This window comes from Diabrotica undecimpunctata, chromosome 10 (genome assembly GCF_040954645.1).
Source record: "Diabrotica undecimpunctata isolate CICGRU chromosome 10, icDiaUnde3, whole genome shotgun sequence".
Taxonomy (NCBI): Eukaryota; Metazoa; Arthropoda; class Insecta; order Coleoptera; family Chrysomelidae; genus Diabrotica; species Diabrotica undecimpunctata.
Genome location: NC_092812.1, coordinates 69,598,331 through 69,618,693, shown reverse-complemented (window position 1 = coordinate 69,618,693; position 20,363 = coordinate 69,598,331). Strand labels below are relative to the sequence as shown.

The 20,363-nt window shown below is 33.0% G+C and overlaps 1 protein-coding gene across 1 annotated transcript in view; it reads left to right on the top strand.

The window, feature by feature from the left end:
- LOC140452352 (uncharacterized) overlaps positions 1-20,363 on the top strand; it is a 328,430-nt gene that overhangs the window by 31,879 nt on the left and 276,188 nt on the right. The gene's annotated exons all lie outside the window — the stretch shown is intronic.

Sequence of the window (20,363 nt, the reverse complement as noted above, 5' to 3'; positions counted from 1 at the left end):
CAGTTCGGATAAAAGATAAATACAAGACAGCCTTCGTTACCCAAAGTGGTCATTGGCAATGGAAATGCTTACCTTTTGGGCTTAAAACATCTCCCGCAATATTTCAAAGAATTTTAAGTAATATTATCAGGAAGCATAATTTAAATTCATTTTGTATAAACTACATAGATGACATTTTAATATTCTCATTATCATTTGAAGAACACTTGGACCATATAGAAAGACTTATGAAAGCAATTATTGAAGAGGGATTTAGGCTCAAACTTCTAAAATGTAATTTTGCAAGAGAAGAGGTTAAATATTTGGGACACATTGTGGGACACAATTCAGTTCGTCCGTTACATGATAATTTAATATCGATCAGAGATTTTCCAGCACCAGACACGAGAAAAAAAGTACGACAGTTTTTGGGAAAAGTAAATTTTTACCACAAATATATAAAAGATTCAGCTAGGTTATTAGAGCCACTACATAATTTACTTAGAAAAGATATCAAATTCCACTGGTCTTTAAGCTGCCAAACAGCTTTTGATAGGGCAAAGAATATCCTCTGTTCTGAACCTATACTAGCCATTTTTAACCCAAATGCTCCTACAACTATATATACAGATGCTAGTGTTCTAGGAATTGGTGCGGTTCTGAAACAAAAACAAAGAGATGGAGAAATGAAACCCGTAGCATACTTTTCAAAAAAATTGAACAAATATCAAAAAAATAAAAAGGCTATTTTTTTAGAATGCCTGGCAATTAAAGAAGCAATAAAATTTTGGCAATACTGGCTAATGGGAAGAAAATTTCTCGTTATTACTGATCATAAACCCCTTGAGGGAAGAGAACTTCGTACAAGACCAGATGAAGAATTAGGAGATATGACACATTTTCTTTCACAATTTGACTTCGACATTAAATATGAACCTGGAAAAGAAAATGTAGAAGCAGACTGCCTTTCTAGAAACCCAGTGTTGGAAAATATGAAAAATGCAGAAACATTCATAAGAACAGTAAACCTAGTCACATTAACTGAGATAAAACAAGACCAAAATAATAATCGACAAGTTATAGATACAATGAGAGGAACAATTTTGAACCAAGATATATTTTATAAATTAAGGAAGAATGAAAAAAGAATAATTTTATCCAAAGATTTTGGAAAAGAGTTAATAACAAAAGTTCACAAATTTTATGGTCATATTTGTGCTGGTAAAGTAACAAACAAAATTAGAAATTTTTACTACATTAAGAATATAGATTCACTAGCAAAGGATATCTGTCAAAAATGCGAGATCTGCTGTAAAAATAAAACAAGAATCGGTCCAAAATATGGTCTTCTGTCACAATTGGGTCCAGCAAAAGAACCTTTTCAGATAATGTCCTTAGATACAATAGGAGGATTTGGTGGCAATCGTTCGACAAAAAAATACCTCCACTTACTTGTAGATCACTTCACCAGATATGCGTTTGCAGTTACTTCTAAAAATCAGACCACAGATGATTTCATAAAATTAATCGCCAAAATTCAAGATAAACACCCCATAAAAACATTATTAACAGATCAGTATCCAGGAATTAATTCCAAAATATTTAGAAATCATATGAAACATTTAAATATTCAATTAATTTTTACAGCAGTAGACTGTCCATTCTCGAATGGATTAAATGAAAGACTTAATCAGACATTAGTTAACAGAATAAGATGCAAACAAAATGAAACTAGAATTCGAGCATGGACAAAAATAGCTGAAGAATGTATAGAGGAATACAATAAAACAGATCATTCTGTAACCGGATATAGCCCAGAATATTTGCTTTTTGGAAAAGCAGATCCGATTGTTCCCGAGGAACTGTGTGAGACAACAAATGTATCAAAAGATAAAGAAATAGCCTATAAAAATTCGGTACGACATCATGAATATAATAAAAAACTGTATGACAAAAATAGAAAATCCTATGAATTCAAAGAGGGAGATTGGGCATATGTAGAAAATAAATCAAAACTAAATAGAAAAAAACTTGACGAAGTAAGAGTAGGTCCATTTCAAATAAAAAAACAAATTTCAAATACATTATATGAAGTAGATATTGGATACAAAAAGAATGATATGAATTATTTCCATATTTCAAAATTGATGCCTTATGATAAACCATATACTTAGATGGTTTATCATACCTTTTTGGTAGGGGGATGTAAAAGTAAACCTATGTTTATTTTAAGTGAAACAGCAGGGCTTAGTTATTTTTAGTTATTTAAAGTTTTAGGTTGTATGACTGTTTAAGTTTTATTGACATTGACATATATTGTAAATTGTATGGTATAATTGTCAAATTACTTAATGGCGTAAGAAATAGCATTGTTCTTGATTCTCTTTTTAGGTTTGTATTTTTGTTAAGTTATTTTAGTTATGTTATTATTGTTAATAATTTATATTGTAGAATTTTAACGATAATAAACTCTTTTTAGACGAATTCAAACTGCTATCTCTTCACATGAATAAGGGTATGATATTACACTTATATATATATATATATATATATATATATATATATATATATATATATATATATATAATCTTATTAGAATATAAAATACGTAATTGGAACTATACGAAATAATGTAGTAAAATTACAATAATGTAGTAGAAAACACAAGAAAATTGATAAAATTATTATCTCATGATAGCGTTGTACTAGATGAACTATCAGGAAGTACTAAAAAGCCGGAAAAAGGTCAAATGTCATATTGTTGGTGCGTGCCCATTAGGAAGTGCTGCTAAGAGCAATTATACAGTAGTTTATTTAATTATTGACATAGGCGCAACACAAAACTGTTTCTATGTTTTACTTCAGGTTTTTGTATATATTTTTTAATGTAAATAGAAGGTTTGAGAAAGATATAGGTCATTTTTATGAATTATTCTCTTTTAAAAATGTTTATGTATTATGATCGTTATTTTGTTAAATAGAGGATCTTAGTATTAGTATCTATTTTTTTTAGTACTTTTATTGCCTATTGAATCATCTGGCTGTATTTTTTCCTGTTTATTGTCTTCTTCTAGTTTGTGATTCCCAGCCTCTTTAAATATTTCTTTAAAGTCTGTAATTTACTACTATATTTTCCTAATATCCTGTATTTATATCGTCTTCTGGTATTTTACGTGTAGGACAGTCTTTTTTAATCCTCTCAAGTCGTCTTCTGGAGACCTACAGTCTTCTGTTGTTCTTAAAGCGCGAGAAGCTCTTACCTCAGACACATTGAACGTATTAAGTAAGTGTTTCTTACAAACCATAACGGATAATTTATTGTTTGGTTTTAAATAATATTTAATTCTCCCATTTTTCAAAACGATTGAAACAAAGACTTCGTCTCCTCTAGCGTGATTTTGTCCTTACATTTTATTTTACAGGAACAAGTAGTATGTTGAAATGTTTTACTTTCGACAATTTTTTCCTCTTTTGACCCATATCGCTGTCCAGAATTCCAGGCGTGCTTCGCTATAGTTTGCTTATGTTAAGAAGGATTTAGAAGTCTTTTCCAACTTTTATTTTTGTTAGAAGGCTCCATTTCTGTTGATTCCTCATCAAAAAATGAATGCAGATTTCTATCTTCGTCTTCTGAACTTGAGCAATACGTTAGAAGCCTGTTTACTGCAGAAGGATTGAGAAAGTATTCTAAATTATTAGGCATAGGCCTGGGTTGGTCAGGTTCGAAGTCAAGATCTCTGTCTACATCGTCAACATCTTCAGGTGAATCTGAGTTTTCATTTTCACTGTTATAATAAACTCTTAAAATAAACATGATAAAATCCAGTATTCACTGATATAACCTCTACTTTTAGTAAGATAGTTGTAAAATCACTTATTAATCTCTGTTTTTACTTTTTTCTGGATGTCATTTTCTTTTAGTAGTCGTATACATATCTATCTAGGCCTCATTTTCTTATAAATTATTTTGAGTCGTATGTTGATATTTGCAACCAATAGACTATGATTTGAAAGGACATCTGCGCCTGGATATGTTTTTGTTGAGGTGATAGAATTTCTAAACCTTTTGTATATGTTGATAAAATCAATTTGGTTTCTTATGATTTTCCCTGGGGTATCACCGGATGATAATATGTTTATTAAATATGTATATATACGGCTAATATGTTTATTAAATAAATTAATATAAAAAAAACGTTATATTATCAAAGAGAGTAAAAAAGTAAATTTCCAAGCTGCAATTTAAAGCTTGTTGGTTGCCATTATTAAAATAGTACTGAGCTTTAGTTTTTTTTCAGCGAAGTCACGCAGTTCTGGAGTAAAGATTCCGGTCTTTGTGGAAAATTAATCGCCGGTGGTAGTTATTATGTGACTGAATGACCGTTACTGCATCTTGGTGGTAGTGCGATTCCAAATGGTGTGATTCTAATTCGTTCACCAAGATAGTCGTGCAATTCTAAATGGTTCAATTCGTTCCTCAATGCAGTGGTGCAATTCTAAAAACGAACTCGTATGAATTTATATATTTGAACCGGCTATTAAAAAGTGCAAAAGAACGAAATAAATTAAGATGATGTTAGTCAGGTCGCTTGCGAATAATATAGTGTGGAGGGAAAATACCAAGCAGAGCTTGGTGTAACGATCAATCGGTCGATTGAAGCAATTTTAATGAGATGGCTTCAGCAGAACAGCGCTCCAGTTCATTTTGGTGTAAATGGTTGGCGTTGTTTAGATCAGACATTTCCCGGACGATGGATTGGTAAATTAGATAGTATTGAATGGCTTCCTCGTTCACCCGATTTTGAATCCCAAAGATTATTTTTATTGGGAATACTTAAAAAGTAGATTTTATAAAACTAAACCAAAAAGTGTTGTAGATCTAAGGCAAAGAATTGGCAAGGGCAGAGAAACATGGAGAAATGTAATAGACGCATTCTACCATCGTTTAGAATACTGTCAAATTAACAACGGAGGTCATTTTGAACACTTGATTAGGTACACGTTAATTTAGCTATGTAGTAGACTGTTAATTTTATTATTATGTTCAAATTTAGTTGTAAAAAATTTATTGAGACGATTAGGCGTTTCTAGACTTTTGTTTTACCTTTTAAGATGTTCTATATAATATCTAAAGTATTCTATATAGTTGAACTGGTATTGAAGTGGAGATTTCAATAAAGGTACAATATATAGGGTGTTGTCTTTAAAAAACGGATGTGGCTAATGACATCAGAAAAAGCTAAATCTGGCAACGAAAAACATCAAATTTCAAATTTTCATATTGCAAAATAGTTATATCCCAGTTTTTGTATAATTCAGACTAACCATTTAAAAGATAATTAAGTAAGCATTTCCAGACTTTTCGTCTACTCTGTATATGTCACAAAAATACCAAGAAGTCACTCTCTTTAATTTTATGTTTTAAAGTAATCAAATAATTGTTTCTAAGAGTAGGGTTATGTTTATATTAGTTTTGAATTCCGTGTGAGGGAGTGACTATGCATCCAAAAGAAGGAAGGGTTATTCCAAGACCTCATCTCAATTATGATTTTTTTCGATGGGTTGTATGACAATATTAAAGATTCAACTTACTGAGATTCAAGCTTGAAGTAGATGGAGCAATTATCAAGCAATAAATAAAACTCAAATATTTAGGTGAAGAAATACGAGATTTTGGCGATGTTGAGTCTGAAGTGCGAGAAAAAACAACAAGATCAGCAAAAATTGCAGTATGTCTACATGATTCTTTTTCTTCTTGTAGTTTCTTCTCCTGTCGGAGGTTGGCTGTCATCACAGCCATCCGTACTTTATTGGCAGTTGCTCTGAAAGGATCTACTGAGCTGCAACTATACCATTCTCTTAGGTTCGTTAGCCAGGAAAATCTTCGTCTTCCTATGGATCTTTTACCCTTGGATGTGATTTATGGATGTGGCCTACATATTCCAGCTTTCTTATTTTGATGTACTTTATGACCTCGTAATCCTTTTGTAGCCTTCTTATCACTTCTGCATTTGTAACTCGTTAGGTCCATGGTATTTTCAAAATCCTTCTATAGCACCACATTTCAAATGATTCCAACTTCTTTATATTATCCACTTTTAGTGTCCAGCTTTTCATTCCATACAATAAAGTCGAGAACACGTAGCATCTTATTTCTCTACCTTGATCATTATTTTCGTTTACTCAGGTTCCCAGATATTTCTAGTTATTCACTCTTTCTACTTTTTTTCCTCGATATCTAGCCTTCCTACTATATGTTGCTTAGAAATAATCATGCACTTGGTTTCCTTAACGTTTATTTGTAGCTCATATTTTATAATGACTTGATGTAATCTATTTAGCGTTTCAGTTCATCTAGACTGGCTGCAAAAATAGCGGTGTCGTCTGCGAATCTTATGTTGTTCAAGATTTTTCCGTTTATTGATATACCCTGTTCCTCTGATATTCATCATCATCACGTAGCGCTACAACCCTGGGTGGGTCTTGACTGACTACAACTTTTTTCCAATTTGTTCGGTCTTCCATCAACTTAGCGTCAAATGGAATGTTCATTTTCCGGAGATCTGCTTGAATGTTATCTCTCCATCGCATTCTGGGACGTCCGAGTGGTCTTTTGCCTGTGGGAATCTCTTTTCATACCAGTTTTACCAGTCTATCGTTATGCAGTCTGTGCACGTGGCCTGCCCATCTTAGTCGCTGTGATTTAATTTCTTCTTCCTCTGATATTGCTTCCTTAAAAATAGCTTCGCTGTACATATTGAATAACAATGCGGACAGCACGCAACCCTGTCTAACACGTCTTTTGATTTCTATAGTTTCTGTATCGATATTTTCGATTCTAACCTTTGCTTTTTGATTTTAGTACAGATTGACAATAAACCGTATATCTCGACTATCCACATTCTTTTCTTTTAACAGTTATACAAGTTTCTGATGTCGTACTCTATCAAAAGCCTTTTGATAATCCATAAAGCAGACATATAGATCCTGGTTCATATCTAGTCGTCTTTGCGCGAGAACTTTAAAAGCGAACAGAGCTTCTCGCCTTAATAGTCCACCTTTAAGTCCAAACAGGGTGTCATCTATATCTTCTTCTATTTTTTTGTATATCTTTTATGTATTATTTTGAGAAATATCCTAACTGTGTGGCTTATTAAGGAAATTGTTCTGTACTGGGAGCATTCTGTCGCATGTACTGACTTTGGTAGTGTTAAAACGTAGACAGCAACCAATCTTCGGGTATTAATCCTGTTGTATATACTTTGTTGAACAGATCTAAAAGTATATGCACAGTTTTTTCGTCAATGCATTTAATTAGCTCAGTGGGTATCTGATCTGGGCCTACTGATTTTGCGGTCTTTGCATTTCTAATTGCCTGTTCTAATTCGCACATTATTATTTTCGGTCCTGTTTGTTCCTCTGGTTCTTCTTGTATCATTCTATCATCGACGACTAGTTTCATTATTTATTCTTGCCAAAATCTTAGTTTATCTTTGATGTCGGCAATTCTTAGTTCTTTTATTTTTTTATGCATATTAAAGTTATCGTATTTTCTGTCATACTCTTTTATTTCTATGTATTGATCTGTTAACCACTTTTCCTTGGCCTTTTTTATCTCTACTTTAATTCTACTTTGTAGTTCTCGATATTTTGTCTCATTTCTCCCTTTGGCTTTTCTCCTTCTGTCTACACGATACAATATGACAAAATATAAACATTAGCATAAATTAAATTATCCTACATTTCCCAAGTTGTCCCACATATTCATTCTCAATTTTAATTCGTATTTTACGATCAAAGTTATTAAAACGGTTTGCCTACTATACTAGTTTTAGTTCAGATATAGAATAACTAGGAACTGTGAGTATAATGTCATCAACATATTTCTTAATGAAATATATTTGCCTCTCATTTAGTTTTTGAAATTGTTTCAGTGTACTCTAATACTTATTGCTATTTATTTACTATAGCATCTAAATTTGTATCCTATATTAATATCCTGACTTTTAAGCGCGCGCGAGTTTATTTATAGCGCAGGTATTTAACGTTCAGGTATTATAGTCTCAGAGATGTAGTTCATGTATTGTACGTTTCAAAAGATTTAGGAAACGAAGTGCTGCAGTAAATCATTTGACGCTACGACAATTTTACTGCTTTGTTCTCGTTCATCTAGCGATAAAAGAAGGCTTGCTCTTTTTGTCCACCTGAATAACGACCGTAAAACGATAATTAAGCTATTAATAACAAAGAAAATGAAGAAAAGTATAAGGTAATATTGTAATGACCTTTTATAAAAACGAAACAGCCCGAAAATACATTTATTAAAACTGATTGTACATTAACAGCATGAAATGTTTCCATGTCATAATAATGAAATATTGTATGTAATAAAAAAGTAATTAAATGAAACACATAAAACTACTGTTATTGTTGCTGAGATTTATTTGTCTAATGAATTCAGAGCAGAGAGACCTGGTCTGAATTGATTATTTCGAAGATTTCTATTGGGGTACCTCCATAGTTCTTGCTTGTCGTCAATGGGACTTAAAAGTATAGAAAACACATAGAACTCAAACAATATTATTGAAAGCACATGGAATGAATGTAAAACTGCAGCAATCAAAGTTATCGATGAAAATTTAAAGAAAAATGAAGACGAAATTGTGTGAAATTGAAGAGCTAAGTAAAAACATGATGATACAAACTTTTATAGAAAACTTAAGCAGCTACAGGTACATATATTTTTCATTTATCATATTTTTATGAGGCACAACGCTGTAATTGCAGCCCTGGCGTAAGAGTAATTTTAAAAGCAGAATTAACCACTTTGCCACTAAGTATGTTTCTGGAATCTCGTGTTAAAGCGCTGATTTGGCATCTATACCTTCACTGAATATTTCTAGAACAGATGTTTGTATATACACCTGCGGCGTCCTTTGAATAGACAGTAATTCTTCTTCTTCCTATGCCGTCCCCATTAACGAAGGTTGGCGACCACGTTTCTAAAAGTTTTTCTGTCTTTTGCAACGTGGAATAATTCGTCTACAGTCATGTTTGTCCAGTCTCGAATATTTCGCAGCCATGACTTCCTCTTTCTACCTATTCCCTTTTTGCCATCGACTCTACCCTGCATGATGACCTGCAGAAGACTATATTTATCATTCCTCAGTATGTGTCCAAGGTATGCAGTCTTGCGTACTTTTATTGTTCTTAACAATTTTTTTTTAGACAGTAATTAAACAAGTGTTTTGTAAGCGATACGCATATTATTGTAGGTAATAATTATTATTAGTAAATTTACTTCACTTAATTCCTGAATCCACAGAAGAACGTAACAATTAGGTGTCAGAAGGAAGATTTAGCGAAAGAAGTTATTGTCGAGAATTTTTATGGCCAAAACAAGAAGTGAGACCACGATGGAGGAAATTCGAGATATGATTGCCGCAATGAAACAACGTCGAAGAGAAAAAAGAAGCTGAAGAGAAACGTCGTCAAGAATAAAAAGAAGTTGAAGAGGAACGTCTTCAGGAAGAAAGAAAGCTAAAGAGAGACGTCGTCAGGAACACAGAGATTTGCTCGTGAGTCTTATATCAAAAATAGAAAGTGAGTACGGAAGATATGAAAAGAGAAATCGAAGAGACAAAAGAAGATATGAAAAGAAAAATCTGAAAGACGAAAGAAGACATGATTAAAGAGATTAAAGTAACAAGAGGCCTAGTAGAGAAAAGAAACGATGAGATAACAAGAACTTATGAATAATCCGCCTAGAAATTAAAAAGACCCAGAAACTGATAGTTGACGGTAAACCAGAAGTGATCCCCCGGCAACGGAATAATTAAGCCTCCTACATTTGACGACAAGATCTCCTGGCCAGTGTATAGAAGACAATTCGAAGCCGCTCCACAAAATAATGAATGGTAAGTAGGTAATCCCCCAAAACATCCCAGACGACGTACAAAAGAACTATGAGACCACCGTATCGGTTCTAGAACTAAGATACGGCAGTCAATATGTAAACCAAGTACAGAGTCAACTAAAAGTGCGTACCCAAGGCTCCAATGGGTCTGTGTAAGAATACGGAGCGGAAAAAGAAAATATGTCATGACTCGCTTGGCCCAAAGCACCGGAAGAGTTCCTACACCAATTCATCATCCAATGTTTCCTTGATGTCCTGCGCGATGTAGATCTCCAGCATCATTACGACTAGGAAGAGGACGCTACCAAATATTGAAGGACGATATTGTCGCAACATTGGGGTATGATGCCGTGAAGAATGTGTCTAGCCATCAACACAAAGTCCATTAAGTAAGATGTGTTGCCGAAGTAGAAGAAGGCGATCTAAATACGCTGCCCTAGGTGCAGCCGCTCAATTCGAGAAATATCTCGGTCCAATAGCTGATTCTTTGAAACAAAAACGTCAAGGGCGCTCAAAGTGTTATAATTCTGGATTTGTAGGCCACCTTCATCTTGATTGTAGACAACGTATAACAGCAGAGGACAGAAAATCGTTTAAATGCGGCAGTTTAGATGCTGATGGACTTGTGTGCATCCAAGAGGGGACCCAAAATTAGATTTAAAGGAAACTCCAAGAATACATTACCGGGACTCTAGTGGAACGAGTTGCTGTCGACATTCTGGGATAATTTCCAGTAACAACATCAGGAATTTAATAATTGCTATTGACTGTTTTTCCAAATGGCCAAAAGTAGTTGACTACCCAACTAAGAAGCCATCGCACTTGGTAAAGCCCTGCTTGAGAATGCCGTTGCCTGAATCAGGTTCCACTTCTCGTTTATTCTGAGTAGGGGCGTAATTTCGAATCATAAGTTTGGAAGACCATGATGGTTTTGCTGGAATTAAGACAACCAGAACGGCACCGCTTTATCCTCAGTCCGACAGCGTGGTAGAAAGACATAACCGGACTATCAACAACTACCTGTCCCTGTTTGTACATGAAAACCACAGAGACTGGGATAAACTGGTGCCTCTGTTACTGCTAGCCTACCGAAGCTCCCAACATGAAGCAACTGGTTATACTTCACCAATGTTATTGACTGGTCGAGAGATAAAGTTTTCCATCGATTTCCTTAATGGCAAGCTACCAGACGGAGAGGAGGACCAACAGACACCCTCCGAGTATATCTGCGGCCTAAATGACTGATCCACTATTTCGCCAGGAATAAGCTACATCTCACCAGTGACCGGATAAAGGTTATGCTCGATCAGAAATCCACTTCTTTTAGTTTCAAGGAAGGTGATGCAGTGTGGCTCTACCAACCAGAAGGAAAGGTCTAAGTACGAAGTTGCAGCGGGCCTGGGAGGGACCATACCTGATTACTAAGAAGATCAACTTTTCTTGACTAAAAAGCTAATGAAAAATATTGCAAATATATTTTAAACAAACTAATTGTTATAAACTTTGTATAATTACAAATAAAGATATTAAAATTAAGTATGTAAATTATACAGATTAATATATACAGATTAATTAAATAACTATTATTTATAATTATACAAACGTTATTACAATTAATTTGTTTAAAATATATTTAAAATGTTATTGAGAAAATATAATTGCAAAAATAATATGCATAGTTCAAGCAATTTTCAAATGAAAAATTCATTTTGTTGTAAAATTTATTTTTAAAAGATATTATTTATAACTATAATACATAAATATTTAGGGTACCTATCATTTTATAACCTTTTCTACTAATAATAATAAGGAAAAAAGTAAAATTTTGCAAAATAAATATTTATTTTAAATTGTTTAAACAAATTACTTGGTTAAATAAACAACTCACAAATTAAAACGAGGTACACCAAATTAAAATAAAAACATCAATTTTCGTTGATTAGAACCGAAGACTTTTATAAATTGGAATTTATGATCAGTCTTTGAAATAGTAAAATCGCTTCGCTTTTAAGGCCTTTATCTTTAACGCATCATAGACGGCTCATTTTTAAAAAATTCGTTATTTTAATAATTGTTTATAACCTTAAAATCACAGTAATTTTGCAAACCTATTTTAAAATATTTAACATAAACGTTTCAATCGTTAAATGATTTAATTTGATAAAATAATCCTTTTTCTTCAATTTGGTGCTTTCAAAATTCATGTAGACCCAATAGTTTACGTATAATAACGTTATAGATGAAAGCTTTTTGGGATAAACAATTTTAATTTTGCAATAATTATTAGGTAAAACTACTTGAATTTTTTTAAACTGAATGTTTGTGATATTGTTCTTATTCTCACGCAAAATCAAAGTTTTTTGTGCATTTTTAGAAAAGTTATTAATAATTTTCAAAAAATTGACTTTTGTAGCTATATTTTCAAACGATTTTCTATGACTTTTCAGTAAAATTGTGACACTTTTCCATATAATTTACCGGCCTTTACCTTTATTGTTTAAAACGAAATAGCGACCTTACATTGTTTATATATTATTTATAAGTGAAAAATGACGTTAATCCTTTTGCATATTTTGTTAATGACATATTCCATCCATCCATCCAATGGCACTATTTGCCGCTGTTCTTTTCCATGAACGCGTTCCCAGGCAGTTCCTGGCATCCTCATCGACTTCGTCTTCCCATCTCTTTTTAGGTCTTCCAACAGGTCTTTTTCCCTGCATTCTTGCATTTAGTAATTTTCTGGGGATTCTATTCTCATGCATGCGGACAACGTGCCCTGCCCACCGTAATCTCTGCAGTTTAGTGTATTGTGCTAGAGTTGGTTCGCTATATTGCTCGTATATTTCTCTATTATACCTAATTCGCCAGTTGTTGTTTTCACTTATTGGGCCCAGTATCCTACGTAATATTTTTTCTTTAAAACACATCTAATGCATTGGCAGATTTCTGTGTCACCACCCATGTTTCACAACCATAACTTACTATGGGCCTGATTATTGTTTTATAGACCCGGAGTTTTGTTTTCCGGTGTACGTCTCGCGATTTGAATATGTGGCCCATCGCGAAATAGGCTTTATTTGCCAGCATAAGCCTTCTATTTATTTCCGGTTCTTCTTCATTGCTTGCGACCAGATCCATTCCTAGGTATGTGAATCTATTTACATGTTCTATATCGTCAATAAAGTGTTGTTGCACCGGTCTATTTGATCTGGTTTGTATGAGTAGTTTTGTTTTATTTGTATTTATTCCTACTGCTTCTGCACTCTGTTTCAACTCAACGTAGGTTTCTTCCGCTGCATTCACTGTTCTGCTCATTATGTTTATATCATCTGCGTATACTGCTAATTGGGTAGACTTGTTTGTAAGTATGTTATTTCCGCTCACCGTCAACCGTCTAATTACATATTCAAGAACAAGATTAAAGAGCGTTGGAGCTAGTCCGTCGCCTTGTTTCAGTCCTTGCGTTATCGTAAACGCATCAGTGATCTGTCCCTGAATACATACCTGTGCTTCTGTTTCTGTCATTGTCATTTGCACTAGTCGTATTAATTTTGATGGTATGCCAAATTCTTCCAATATATTAGGTAGAATTGTTCTATCTATTGAATTATAGGCTTGTTTAAAATCTACAAATAGATTGTAAACGTCCATGTCATATTCCCATGCTTTGGCTAGTATTTGTTTAACTGTAAATAGTTGGTCAATGGTAGTTCTATTTTGCCTAATGACATATTGTTATCACCAAATTTATCAAAAATTGTTGTTTGATACCTGTATGGTCACCTGTATATCACCTGTAGTGTCATGGAAAATTATTAGTTGTTATTAAGGAGGATCTTTTGGTCACCATTTTGTATAACCCAACACGCTCTGGGCGCCATTTTACTGTAATGAAGCCTCAAACTTTAAGCGCAATTTTGTAAAGCCTAAAACTTCTAAGGATGTTAGTATGTAGCTGGAACTACGGCACTTGCGAACGGCACTCAATTTTTGCGATCATACTTGAATCATACGATCGGTCATGGAAAAGAGTTCCTTCAAGATATAAAATGGGGACAAAAAAGATGGACGCCACCTTGCTTAAAAACTATACACAGAAGCAAATGAACCTTTAATAATTGGTATAAATAAAAAATTGCATTAGGTATTGGTAGTATTATTCGAAAAACACATTATAGGAGGAAAAAACAAGTTTATATTAATTAGTTGTAAACAGAAGAAAAGGTACGGCTTCATATTAATTTAGCACTAAATTGAAAAACCACTCCATTAAAATTATTAAAAGGATAACACTTATATCACAGAAAACTATCAGAGGACTTAAGCGTTAAACAAATTTATCTAGGTAATTCATTATGTGAGAAATATTTTTCTCAGATAAAGACTGAGGCTTGAGTATGTTCTCGAATTACACGATTACAAATTCTGTGAGAATATATACCAGAATACTCAAAAATTTCGAAAGAATTTGGGTACACGGTTAATAACATAATATGGATGTTAAAAAAATTAAGTCTCTAGGAACAATAAAGAGGAGGATCTTTCTGTTGTATTTTAATAATAAATTGTTTGCTTAGATATTTTCTTCTATATTTGAGTGGCATTTCTAATGTTTCAAGATGTAAAACATTAATTTACAGTATTATTTAAGTGTTTTGTAGATTCAAGTCATTTTTGTTGTTATTATGGATGAATTAATTATTTTAAACGTAAAATAATTTTAATATGGACATTTAACAAAATATAACTAAAAGTTTCAATAAGTAAGGGGATTTTTATTAATATATAAACATTTTACTTCACATAAGAAGTGGCGCAAGGAAATCCACTCTCTACCTGTCTACTACAGTACTTTTTAATCACTTGAAATAATAATATTTAGAGATGCAAGATAACAAAAATCACACAATTTTTATGATTTTGAAGTAACTTTCTTGTGGCATTTTTTCTTTGTAATTTATTAGTTCTAATCAACTAAAGTTCATTATTCGAAATTTTCAGACAATAAAAATATCCCAATAGACAAGGCGAAAAGCTCGGGTTCGTCCGGAAAAATATTCCCATGAGATTTTTTGGCATAATCACTTTTACGAGATACCCCAAAATAAGGTTCAAGAGGTCGCCCAGGCAACCTTGTAATTTTTCTGTAAACTTTTTGTAAACCGAGCTATCGACCAAAAAGCGAATTGCAAGGAATTGATTGTTAATTTATTGTCAAAGTTTTACGCCAAGAAACAATTTTTGAATACAAGATTTATATCGAGAATCTCGCAAAAAAGAATCTGCATCTACCTAAGCTTCAAAGAGGTTTCACGGAAACTAGTAATTGAAGACCTGAAAAGCTATTAGATCTAAGTGCCAAAAGTAAAATTGTTGGGAAAAGTAAAAACACTGTACGGTTTTCAACAGAATACAATTTTATTTGTAAAAAGTGGTTGTAATCAAACAAGTTAATGTAAATAGATGATTTTATAATTTTTGTACGGTTTTACAAAAACGAAACAGAGAAAACGCATGTTAATCATATACTTTTTCAAACAGATCTAAGTCCATTGACAGGTTTCACTTCTAACAGATCTAAGTCCACTGGTATGTTTTACTTTCTAAAGATCTAAGTGCCATCACAGAGTATTTTATAGTAGAAATCTCTGTTTTCTTCATCAAAGAAACCTAACATGCTTCCTAAGTCCTTTTTTTATTTTCTGCTATGGGAACATTTGTTGGTAGAGTAGTAGGCTCCATGTAAGCTATGTATTCAATAAAAATATTTTCTTGAGGACGTAGAATTTTTTGTCAAACCCGTACAGTTTACTGAAGTTTTTTTGGTAACTACGTAGCCAGGTTCGTTTTTATCAATCTTGAACTATGATACTTTGGATATCATTAAATCTTTAGTGTTGATACACGTTGCAGATGCTTCGTAAAGTTAAAAAATTTATCCATGCTCAGCACTCGGAATGGTCTTGATGGTCTAGCTGATCTAATTACGTTTTCCACATCTTTAACAGAGCATTTTTGCTACCTTAGATCTCTTTTCTATAACTGCGAAGTCCCGGTCTGCTGCAGAAAAGCTGTGACCAGGTACCAAAACCTTATGCTCCACTGACTCAAATAGGCTTAAACATACTATGTAAATGTACAAGAAAACCAACATACGGTTTTTGACTTGACCACTGCAGTTGTCACTCCATAAAACAAGTCGGCAGCATACCTGTATTTAAGGCTTGCAGTATACAGGAAGTCATCTGACTCCATCCTCTCCCTGATTGGCCCTCATGCCATACACTCATAATACCGTCATTGGTAGCGGTAATATGAATATTAAAATTGTACTATACCTATGCACAATGCCTAATAGCACTATTAGGCATTGTGCTGTCAGATACATCTTTTTTTAATGTACTTAAGGCTTTTTCACTTTTTCTATGATATAGTTCTAGCTCTGTTTTTGGTCTGAACGTTGGTTGACATCTGGCTCATAGATCAACTAGCACTTCCATTGCTCTGGGACTTGCGCACAGCGCATTCCGTTGGAATTTATTTAAACCGTTTGGAGGGGGTTAGGCACTTAGATCTTTCAGCAGTGCATTGGCGTCAGGACATATGATCATTTTGCAGAAATAAAATGAAATTGATAAATGTGGCACTTAGATCGATTAGCATTTCAGGTCTTCCATTAATAATGCTAGATTAAAAATTTAATATAACAATAAAAATTAAAAAAAAACTTATCAATAATACCATCTATATAAATAAAACTTATCAAAATTACTGCATCTTGTACACCAGAAGAAGAATCAAGACAGAATTTAAACTAAAAAATTGTTGTCAACATAATTTACGCAAAGAAATTTATGCAAATAATAGTGTGTATTACCTTAAATACTCTAAAATAATACTTATTATTCGTACATTGTACATATTTATTGTATACATACAGTACTTTGAACATGATCCGTAATATTTGCACTAATTGACATTACTGACTAAAAATTCTTCAAAAACCTATATTTAATATTAGTTCTTAATGTATAAGTGGCAAATGTTACATTTTAAATGAATTTAATGAATAAGCAATGATTTACTTATTTTGCTGAGCATAACGTAAGGCCTTATTTCGAGTATTTTCTTTTGTGGCGCAATAACTCAAAAAAACTTATAGATTTTAATGAAATTTTGTAGGCATATCAGTGGCTAATCAAGGAAGAGCTGTATAGTTTTTGGTGTATATCAACCAGCGTATGGGAATTTATTGCATAAAAAGTGCATTATTTAACTTTTTGCAGTAACTTTAGCATGGGTCGATAGAATAAGACGAAATTTTTGGCCGATATCTCAATTTTCTCGTGGTGACATTTGCGTTAGGGAATGATGGGGTAGTTTTTGGGGGTTGGTCAATATAAAAATCAAGAGCAATTAATTAGCAATAAAATATGCCACCAATACGGGCCCTGTAGCCCTTTTCATTGCCGAGATATAGCTAGGGCTATGCTAACTTTACCATTAAGTTAGCATAATCATTGTATGTATCTCGGAAACGGTTGCAGCAATCAATTGCTTCTTGGCGTAAAACTTTGACAATAAATTAGCAATCAATTTCTTGCGGTTCGCTTTTTGGTCGATATCTCGGTTTTTCGGAGATGTGTTTTAAGCTAGGGGATGATAAGGTAGTTTTGGGGTATTGGCTATTTGGCTATGCTAGCTTGATCGCGAATATATACAATAATACAATTGTGGCCATAAGACTACATAAAGATACAAAATGTATAAAAATCAAGAGGAATCAGACAAGGAGACACGTTATCTCCCAAACTCTTTATGGCAATTCTGGAACATGCTTTCAAAAAAGTGGAGTGCGAAGCCAAAGGAATCAATGTCAACGGGGCTCTTGAACTTTATTCTGGGGTATCTCATGAAAGTATTTATACAAAAAATCGCATGGAAATATTTTTCCGAACGAACCCGAGCTTTTCGCCTTGTCTACAAATGACATTATTGGGCTGCAACAAGAAGGTGCTCCACATAACTATGCGCGTGCTGTGAGGCTATACCTAAATAGAGTGTTTCCCTGAAGATGGATTGAAAGGAGTGGTTTCATCGAATAGCCTCGGCGATCACCCGACATCAATCCTTTAAACTATTTCCTGTAGGGTCACGTAAAAAACATTTATAAAACAAAACCTGCCAATATTCAGGAATTAAAATATATGATTACCACGGAGAGAAAAAGAATTGAGCAGTCAGTGACGTTGCAAAATGTATTGCAAAGTTTTCAAAATCGCGTTACTTGTTGTATTGAGTAAACATTTTGGAAATCTGCGCTGTAATCGCCTTTACTGATCTTTTAAAATTCCTAATTTTTCTACTCTCAAATATTGACATACCTCTGATATGAATTTGTTTTCATTTGCTGTAGGTTTTTTTCTTTATGATTTAGATAAATCTTTTACTGTACCAGTTTCGTTAAACGTTTTACTAATTTATTGAAAGTAGACCTTGTTACGATATAATTAAAATATAAATTATTGAGGATTATTCAAATTAAATGAGTTTATTCATCTGAATATATTATTTTAACTTCCTCGAAAATAATAAATGTAGCAATAACTCCTAAATATGGCATTTAGGTGTAGGAAACAAAACCTAAAAATAATCAGTATTTATTAAGGACTTCAAAAGACAAAAAATATACAAGGTGTTCTATTTGAATTTAGAAAGTTTATTAGAGTTCCAGAAAAACGGAAGTGACAACGATGCAAATATCACCATAATATCGGCCGCATCACAAAACCCTTACACACCAAAATCTATAAACATCGTGCAAGCCGTTTCCGAAATAATTGAGGCATTCCATATATTAAACTCACTCTGTATATATAATAAATGATCGAAACAAGAAGAGAAGACCTAGAAACGTCTAGAAATGTAAAAAGAATGCTTAGTATCCTAATATGATAGGGAAAATGACAGTATCCTTGTCCAATGTCAATGCGATGCCGAAACAGACGACACTGTGCCGGAAGGTCTTCCCCTGGAATGACGAAGAATTTATTGTATGATTTTGGATTGTAACTTAGACCTCCAACTGTTAGCTAAATAATAATACTAACTAAATACTAAGAAGCCAGCTATTTCATTTCTACTTTAATTAAAATCAAGTTAATCAGAAAACAATCTCTGCCACTGGCTGTGTAGCCCAAGGGTAAATACATTATAACTGGTATTAACTAAACCAAATATTTTTATTTGGCTGTGTGAGGGTTTGCATCTTAAATAATCCGATTTGCAGATTATTGTTTCGACGGTAGACTATATAATTTTGTTTTTAATGTTTTGTAATCTTTTTAATGGGACTCGTTTTTATCTTTATTTTCGCATAAATACATTAGCATTACCTACTTGTACACTATAATCGATTTTTGAAAGAGATTTTATCTTTTATTTTCTTTCACTTTCTTTTATTTTCTTGCATATTAGCCATTAAATGAAAATGATTTTCAAAGAAAAATGAATTTTGTATGTGGGCGAAAGAAATGTCAAGTCAAAACGTAAATTTTTTTCAAAATATTGTATTTCTGACGAATAGACATTTTATCGCAGAAGGTTCATTAACAGATATAATTATCATTATTACTCCGATGAAAATCTTTACTTATTTCAAGTTACGTCCCAGAACAGGTGGTTGAATATTTGGAGAGGCATTGTTGGATCATATTATGTTACTGGAATTTATTTTTACAAACGGTTACTGGCAATGAGTATCATAGATTTTTAACAAACAGAGTTGCTTGGCTTGATAGAGAATATTTCACTTGGAAATTATACGAAACGTGTGATATCAACATAACGGACCATCACAGCATCGTACAATAAATGTTAGGGCGTGTGCTAAATAATAACTACAGCGATAGTTGGATCGGATACAGTGGTACAGACTATTTTTTTGAGTACATCAAGAATATAATATGTGACAACGAGCCCATAACACAAGATAATATGAAAATTCGTATACAAAATGTCTTTGACAGCATTGGAACTGAAACGATATAGGGCAGGGATCCTCACTAGGATTTCTTTGAGAGCCTAATAGTTTGAATGAAATTTTCCTCAGGGCCGCAAGTATAAGTGGTGGTATGAAATAACTTTAAAACTATATGACTATAACATAAGTTTATTACAAGTTACGTGAAAATAATATAATTATAAATTATATAGACTGTTTTGCATGTAAAAAGTAGGAAAATGTCTTTTACTTGACTCCAGGAATGTCAAGTCCTGAATTTGTTAATTCTTTGAAGTCAACGGGCGAAATCTTCAAGAGCTCTGCAGAATGGCATCTATGTTACCAGGTTGGGAAAAAACTGAAATTCTCAAAATGTTTTCAACGTTTTCACCTCACTAGTTAGCCTAGATCTGTACTTGTTTTTATGAACTTCAGCTTACTAAATCTAGATTCACAGACATA